This window comes from Rhinolophus ferrumequinum, chromosome 7 (genome assembly GCF_004115265.2).
Source record: "Rhinolophus ferrumequinum isolate MPI-CBG mRhiFer1 chromosome 7, mRhiFer1_v1.p, whole genome shotgun sequence".
Classification (NCBI taxonomy): Eukaryota; Metazoa; Chordata; class Mammalia; order Chiroptera; family Rhinolophidae; genus Rhinolophus; species Rhinolophus ferrumequinum.
Window position 1 is genome coordinate 85,195,658 of NC_046290.1, and position 9,100 is coordinate 85,204,757.

General features: G+C 39.0%; 1 pseudogene; it reads right to left on the minus strand.

The window, feature by feature from the left end:
* Positions 1–8,501: 8,501 nt before the first annotated feature.
* LOC117025234 (pterin-4-alpha-carbinolamine dehydratase 2-like) lies at positions 8,502–8,837 on the minus strand (annotated as a pseudogene).
* Positions 8,838–9,100: the final 263 nt, after the last annotated feature.

Below are 9,100 nucleotides of genomic sequence, written 5' to 3' on the forward strand. Positions count from 1 at the left end.
TTGATGTGTCTCAGTTGACACCAACTGAAGCTGAAATGACCTGTCTAAAAAGTCCTGATGAAATTGCAGATTGGTGAGCAACACAAACACCATTGTTTGAAGCAACTCATTATGTTTTGGTGTGGTTTGTCACACACACACCTAGCGAGAGAAAACGGCAATCACCTCTACATTTCTACCAAACCAAATATACTTTCCTTTATCCCTCAGCGCTCACTGACACCTGGCTTTAACCTACCTTCCTAGTCTGATCAGTGATGCCCTGTTACTCATACGTTGCTATGACCAATTTGAGCAATTGTCCCTTACACCTCTCTAGTTATGGAGCCTACTAGTAATGTTTTGTTCCAGCTATGCTCATTGAAACCCTATGCATTCTTTAAGGTCCATAATTTAGTTCATGCAGTGTACATCTGTTGCCTTGTTTTTGCCATATTCAAGAGCACTGGTCTGGTGCCAGCAGCCTAATTTTCCTTTGAGGAAACCATCGTTTCTCAGTGTCCTCTCTGGAGGCTTTAGGTAGGGTGGACTTCAGCTTCCAGCTTAAGATGGGCAAGGAGGTCAGACTAAGCCAGTTGGCATATACCATCTTCCTCGCCAGTGATTAGTTCAAAAGTAAGCACATGCTGTGAGTGGGTCCAATGAGACTGAATCCTGGAGTTTCCCCAGAATAATCTTTCAATAGTGCCTGCTGAACCATGAGGCTGTCAGCCCAGGGCTGCGAGTGGCCAGCACAGAGTGAAAGCCTATCTGAGAATGAAGCCAAACCACAAGAAACCAGAGCCAAGTGTCAGATTTCTCAAAGCATTTTTTCGGAGCATCTGGATTTAGCCATGCCTGCATATCCACCCTCCCTCCACCCACAACTTATTTTTTGTGAGCCAAGCAATTCCTGTTATGGCTGAAAGCCAGATTGAGTTAGATTTCTATCAGTTGGTAATTATAGAGTCCAGGATAGTACAGACCACATCTTCTCAATTGATATGGCAATTCCTGCGTGCCTATCTCAAAGGGGATTCTGTCTTTGGAGTCGAAGCATGAACATTTTGTAAGACAGGATATATGAGGTTTAACTTTATCCACTACTCCTTTCATCCCTTCAATGGAGGTCTTCATGATGCCATTTTGTTCCCACAGACATTCTGCAGTGTAATTGGCTATATGTGTGTCATTATAAGCTTTGTGAAGACAGGAACCATTCACTTTATCTGAGTACATAAGAATACATGCATGAAAGTGTGGGCATGCAATATGTTCTCAGGTAGATATTATTTCCTCTTTCACATTGCACCTAGCATAGGTCTTCTTCATAGTTTTTGAATTCTATGTATATTAATCAGTGCCTATAAATAATACTAGATAACATTATGTAACAATTATTAGATACCAGGTATATGCAACATCTCAATTCTTACAATAACATGAAACAGTACTATTCTTTTTGCTTTTGCACAGGTGGAATAAAACCCAGCAAGTTAAAGCTTGGACAGTTAAAAATCTTGTCTACAGTCTCACAGCTAGAAAGAGGCAGAGTGAGGATTCCAACTCATGGCTCTATCACACCAAACACTTAGCTTATGGTCAGTAAACTGTATAAAATGCATGGGATTTCCTGCTTGGAAAATATTCAAAATGAAGGTAAATTGGCTGGGTTAAAAAGCCTTGACAGTATGGGAAATCTGCCCTCAAATTAGTGCAGTGGTGCAGCCCAGGCTCTGCAAACAACTCAGCAACGTTTTGAGAGGTGGTTAGGGTAAGCGGAAATTTGGAAGGCATTGCCATAAGCCAGATAGCAGGAGCAAATTGCCTGAGCTTTGTTCTTTCCGCATCAGCCACAGATGTGAAGAAAATGACAAGAGGAAAAATTGCAAGAACCTTTTCTAAAAAGTGTTGTAAATTCGATGGCTGCCAGCCAGGAAAATGTAGCGTCCCTGGTTGTCACAAGTGCATAACAGAACAAAGAATGTCAGGCTGCAGGGAAAGACGACAGACAGGGTTGGAAACGAAGAACTTATGAGGAAGCAAAATATAAAAATCTAACCAAGGGTAAATGGGGATAAAAAGTCCTTGCAGGTTTCAGGAAGACCTGTATAGAGTTCAAATGAGTACGTGCAGGGAAATATGCTATTTGCAGAGCTGCAAGGTAAGTTTCCCACCATACCTGCTTAAAGAATAGAACAGGCTCTTTATTAAAATTCTGGTGGTTCTTTGGGAGGAGGAAATGCATTTGTAGGCAGATTGAAAGAGGTGACCATATAATGCTTTTTATTTTACAGTGCAATGAAAAATTAAATATTTATTACAGATTTTAAAAATACTCATGAGAAAGGTAGTCTTTTACATCTTAATTTCCTGGTAGGTGTTACGCAGAGCCCCTTGGGAGAACCGAGTACTTGTCCCTTTCAATCAGTCCTGTGCTCAAACTGGGAGGCGGAGACATACAGGGAAGATAGAGGCACATCCGTGCCCCTTAAGCTGGGTGACTGGGGTAGGGGTGGGAACAAAGAAAATGAACTTCTGTCACATTTGCATTTTGGATCCATAGTTGGGACATCTGAAACACGTAGGCCATGAAAACACCTTTCTTACTTGATTATTTGCAGGGTTAAATGGATAATACACGTAAAGTCTCTGTCATTCCGTCTCCTTCACTTGTGCACTTTCCCACTAGTCTGGGAGCCCCATGAGGACAGAGACCAGGTCCCTCTTGTCTGCTGCTGTGCCCCCCCAGTGCTTGGCACCGGGTCTGTGCTGAACAAATGTGCATTAGATTGAACTGATGCCGGTTGGTTGTGTAATTAGGAAGATATAAAACCAGTTTTCTCTCTAGTGTGTTTATTCTAAAGCAATTTGTGTCAGGCAAATGCTTTCCCAAGTCTACTAATTTTGCCCCTAAGTAACCGAAGAGATCTCGACAGTGGGTAAGAGTGGCCAGTAGCATTTAATGACAGAAGCAAGGACGGGGGCTAATGAGCAGAGAACTTCTAGGGGTACTACAGTCCTTTCTAATTAACATACTGTATCTAGAGACCATTGTCTTAATCAAAAAGCACCTTCAGTGACAATTTACATGTGGTCTTTTAAGGATGTCAAGTAGCAAGAACAAATCCTTTGAACATACTTGCCCTGCATCTGTCCCCAGAAGGGACGAAAACGACATAGAGATGAAATTTGCTAGGCTCTGCTTAAAACCACTGCAATTATGTTGAATGCTGTTCTAGTTCCAACTTATGGACACCTCTTTCAGAAAGCCTTCCTCAGCATGAAGGATATATAAATATATTAGCGAGGTACGAAAAAGAGGTACTAAAAGTATTAATAGATAAGAGTAGGTAAGCTACACTGAGAGCTGTGGCAGCACCTGTGAGAGCTGGGTGGTGGCGGAGAAGGGTGTCAGCTTGTCCAAACAGAATATTGAGGATAGAATTCATTTCATTCTTTCAGAAGTCCTGTAATGAAATTATTATTCTTATTTCACAGGTTGTAAGTACTCTCCAAAATTCATACTCTTTCTACCATACCATTTTAAAATGTTTTGTCTTTGATCTGACTATCCCTTTCACAAGATTAAATACTTGTGAACTATTAAGGATTATTTTAATCATTCTTTCACAGTTTTACATAATTTTTAAGATTCTAAACTATTTTACGTGAATGTTTTATTAATGGTTCATATTTAGTGTTTACCTTCAGTGTAAGTTTTACAACGTTTAATTATATTATAATGCAAAATATTTATAATGCACATTGTTTAATTTCTAAAAATCCAAAGAATTCATGATTTGGCTATACATTTGTAAGTATTAGAGATCATCTTTGAAATGCAAATTGAAACCTCATAAAATGTAAATTTAATTTACTTAGGATTATGACAAACAATGGACAAAAAAGGCCTTCACTTAATGTTTGGAAGTTTTGGATAATTCATTTAAAACTCAATCCACTAATTTTGATAATTTTCATGTATTATTTTTAAATTACAGAATAAGCTGGAAGATATTATCATTTACCTCTAAGGAAGACAGTCCAGATGTGGGTAGCTTTTATCCCCAGTCAAGGAAAAGTGAAATCAATTATATCGTTACCGTGCTTTCTCTTTTCAGCATTTTCTTTATTAGCAGAGACGTTTTGCTGGCCTACATTATGAACATACTCATCTGACCTATAGAGCTGACAGGGAGCATCTTCAGGCACGTGTCTTAGTCACCGAGGCGGCTATAACAAAATAGCACAGGAATTTATTTGTTACAGTGTTAGAAGTTGGAAGTCTAAGACCAAGGTGCCAGCTGCTTTGGTTCCCAGCGAAGGGCCCACTTCCTGGCTTGCAGAGGGCTGCCTTCTACTGTGTCCTCACATGGTGGAGAGAGAAGGAGCTCTGGTATCTCTTCGTCTTCTTGTAAAGACACTAATCCAATCGTGAGGGTCCTACCCCCATGACTTCATCTAAACCTAAATACCACCCAAGGGCCCCATCTCCAAAAATCATCACACTGGGGGTGGGGGGACAGTCAAGGCTTCAACACACGAAACCTCAGGGGACACAAACTTTCAGTTCCAACCACATTTGTAAAAATGCTTTGGCTTAGACAAGGGAGGCCCCACCACAGTCTTTAGGACCAGCTCTGGCCCTCCTCCTAAAAGAGTAAGGGATCTGCAGGGACAAGAGGATGCGTGCACACAGAGCCCGTTCCCTCCCTTCTATATGACACTGAATTTCCTGCCCAAACAGCCTGTACCTGCTCCAGGGCCTGCAAAGCCCTGTTCCCCAGGTCACCCGCCCCCACCCCCCAATGTGAACTTCTTCTAACGACCACTGTGGAACTCCTGTACCCGGGAGGTGGCTAAGGGGTGGCAGTTTGGATTCGGGAGAAGAATGGCTGGAACTTACATGCTGGCTAGGGTCCACAGGTGTGAATACAAGATGGAATTGAGGATGGAGAGACAAGAGAGAGAAGAGAGCTGGCTGTCTCATGTCACAGGGTTCCAGAACCAAACTCTGAAAAGGAAAAGGATTCAACAGGCATACTTTCCAGATTAGTAAGAAGGCGCACTTGTGAAGGTAGGAGGATAGAACATTTTATTTCAGATGGTTAGGTGATTTGTAACTTTTAAATATGTAGACATTTGCTATGTGGGCCTCCATTTGTACTCTTGCTGTATTCTTCATAGACATTAGGACTGGGTGTGATGATGACTAATGCTCCTCCTTAATACGTATTTTAATTAGTAATTTTTTTGCATCTTCTCTTTAACTAATTTTACAGATATAAATTAAATAATATATGACTGAGAATAAAAACAACTATAAACAGAGTACTGGTTGAAACCACCTTGTTGACAGGGAGTGCGGAGCTGCCAGTGATAAACCAACTAACTGAGTAAGGACCTTGCTCATCGGAGTTCCACTAAGGGCCATGATGATTAATTTGATATACATAAAAGTACCAAAAAAGTATATCAAAAGTATATCAACATCCCAAATTGCTACATTTTGAAAGAAAAAAATACACGTATATATAATAGTAAGTTGATTCATTCATTGAAAATGGTTTTCTTTCGTTGCAAATTGTCATTCTTATTTCCTGCTTCTAGTCCCCTCATAGGCTGCCTCTCTTATGTACTTATTATACGACCTGCAATTTGCACTCAAAGTATGTAGTGTTTTCTAGATATCTTTAAAAATTTGCACAAAGCATTGAGCTTTATATCTCATTATTTTTCTTGCTTTTTTTTCACTTAATGTTTTTAAGAACTATCCACATTGCTATACAAGTTCAGTTTATTGCTACATAGTTTCCACAGAACATACATATCAAAATGTACTCATCTATTGTTCCCTTAGTTGTGGGCATTTAGGTGGCTTCCAACTTTCCATCATCAGAAATGAAACATGACCATAATGAACACACCACATGTTATCCTTACCAACCTGCGTGAGAAATTCTGTGAGGTATTTACAAAGGAGTGGCAATGCCGATAGGGCTTAAGTATACTTATTTCATTAAATATCGCTGCATTGTTTTCCAGAACTTCTATTTTAACTTCTACGAGCAGTTTACATGTGATTCCATCTCTCTACAGCTTCATGGATACTTGATATTATCTACTTTCCAAATTTTGCCATTCTGATGCATTCAAGTGGTATCTCATTATTGTTGCAATTTAGTGATATCTGTTTTTTCTTTTTTCAGTTTTGAGAAATTATTGATGCACCACTGTATAAGTATAAGGTGTACAGCAGGAAGGTTTAACTTACGTATATTGTGAAATGATTACCACAATAGGTTAACATCTCCTATAGATACAGTAAAAAGAAAAAAAAAATTCTCCTTATGATGAGAACTCTTAGGATTTACTCTTAACAACTTTTCTATGTTATATAGGAAAGTATTAACTCTAGTCATCCTCTTGTGCATTACATCCCTAGTACTTATTTGTCTTATAACTGGAAGTTTGTGCCTTTCAACCACCTTCCTCCAGTTCCTCCTCCTTCAAACTCACACGTCTAATCTGATCTCTTTTTCTATGATTTTGGGGAGGGGTTTCCTTTTTTCTTAAGATTCCACATGTAAATGAGATCATACAGTATTTGTCTATCTCTGACTTATTTCACTTAGTACAATGTCTTCAAAGTCCATCCATGTTGTCACAAATGGTAGGATTTCCTCATTTTTATGGCTGAATAATGTTCCATTATACGAGGTTGGCCAATTAAATTCACGAACTCATCCTAGAAAAAGTGCTCCATACCTCAATGCTGAATATCACTACAGTCACCTTCGAAGTACTCCCCTTGAGAAGCTATGCACCAATGCCAGTGCCTAGTTCACGCTTCAAAGCAATTTTGGAACTGGTTTTCTGGAATGGCCATCAGAGCTGTTGTTGTATTACCCTTGATGTCCTGAATGTCATCAAAATGCTTCCTTTCAATATTTCCTTTATCTTTGGGTAAAGAAAGAAGGCATTGGGGGCCAGATCAGGTGAGTAGGGAAACTGTTCCAATACATTTATTTGTTTACTGGCTAAAAACAACCCCACAGACAGTGCCGTGGGAACTGGTGCATTGTTGTGATGCAGGAGCCATGAATTGTTGGTGAAAAGTTCAGGTCGCCTTTTTCACGCAGCCCTTTCAGCACTTTCAAATAGTAAACTTGGTTAACTGTTTGTCCAGTTCATACAAATTCATAATGAATAATCCCTCTGATATCATAAAAATGTTAGCAACATTGTTGCAATAACTTTGTGAACTTAATTGTCAGACCTCACATACAGAGTGTGCCCAAAAAATGTATACACATTTTAAGAAACAAAAAAAATGTATTACGAAATATATACCAATAATGAAAGATGAAATACAAGTCATGTTTGACTTCTGCAATTACAAGAGGTGCTCAAAGTGGCTACCATCAGTGTCCAGACACTTCTGATTACAGCAAACTACCGCTTGACCAAAGTGTTAACATCTCTTAGAGTGTGTATACATTTTTTTCCCATCCCCAGTATATATACCACGTTTTCTTTATCCAGTCAACCATCAATAGACACAGGTTGTTTCCATGTCATGGCCATTGCTATGAATATGGGGTTGTAGATACCTTTTTGAGTTAGTGTTTTTGTTTCCTTTGGATATATATACTCCCAGAAGTGGACTTGCTGGATCATATAGTAGTTCTATTTTTAATTTCTTCAGGTACCTCTGTATTTTCCATAGTGGCTGTACCAATTCATATTCCTACCAACAGTGTACAAGGGCTGCCTTTTCTCCATATCCATGCCTTATCTTTTGTTTTTGGTGATGGCCATTCTAACAGGCCTGATAATATCACATTGTGATTTAGATTTGCTTTTCCTTAATGACTAGTGATGCTGAGCATTTTTTTCAAGTACCTGTTGGCCATTCATATGTCTTCTTTGGAAAAATTTCTATTCAGGTCCTTTGTCGATTTTGTAAATTGGGATATTTTATTTTTTGAGTTGTGTGAATTCTTTCAATATTTTCTATATTAACCCCTTATGAGATACATGGTTTACAAGTATTTTCCCATCCCATAAGTTGCCTTTTCATTTTGTTGATAGTTTCTCTTGCTGTATAGAAGCTTTTTAGTTTGTTTCCTTTTGATTCTGTTGCTTGTGCTTTACAAAATATTACCAAGACCTATGTCAAGAAGCTGGTATCCTGTGTTTCCCGCTAGGAGTTTCATGGTTTCAGATCTTATATTTAAGTCTTCAATCCATTTCAAGGTAAATTTTAAACTAGGGGTCCTGTAAACTAGGGGTCAAGCTTCATTCTTTGACATGTGAATATGCAACTTCCCCAGCACCATTTTTTTTTCAAATTTAAATCATTTTGTATTTAAGCACTGATTTTACAAAATGTAGTACAAAGAACTAAATTTATTCATGATGAACCTAATTTAAACCTAATTTGTTCATGCAAATCGCCTTCAAAATACATTGCATCTAAGATGCATATAAGATTTTTACATGCATTTTGGAAGAAATCACAGAGAAACAGCTACTTTTTCAATAAACGTGGCCAGTTTCACATCTCTTTTGGTCAGTCCACCAGTGTCATGCGAGGTGAGAGTTATCTGGACCTTGTACACATTGAACCATTCTGGGTGATGATTCATCTTCTCTGCTTGTAGGGCAACTCGGACATAAAGCCAAATGCCTGATTAAAATTTTTGAAGAACTCTTTGTAGATGGCATTTCTCTCACTTAATTCCAACCATCCTGCTGCTTTAAGGTCAAGCATAACTTGTTTCCTCAGCTGTCAACAAGTGGGCATCTGCTGACATGGCCGCGAGACCCGCGGTCGGGCCCATCAGCGCCCCAGCAAGTGCCATGTCGCCCCTGCACCCCCAGAGCTGCCATGCCTCCCCAGCCCCATTTTTCTAAGAGATTGTCTTTTTTCTATTGAGTATTCTTGGTTCCCTTGTCAAATATTAATTGACCATATATGCATGGGTTTATTTCTGGGCTCTCCATTTTGTCTCATTGGTCTATTTGTCTGTTTTTATGCCAGTACAATAAATACTGATTTAATTACTATAGCTTGAAATCAGAAAGTATGATGCCTTCAGCTTCATTCATCTTT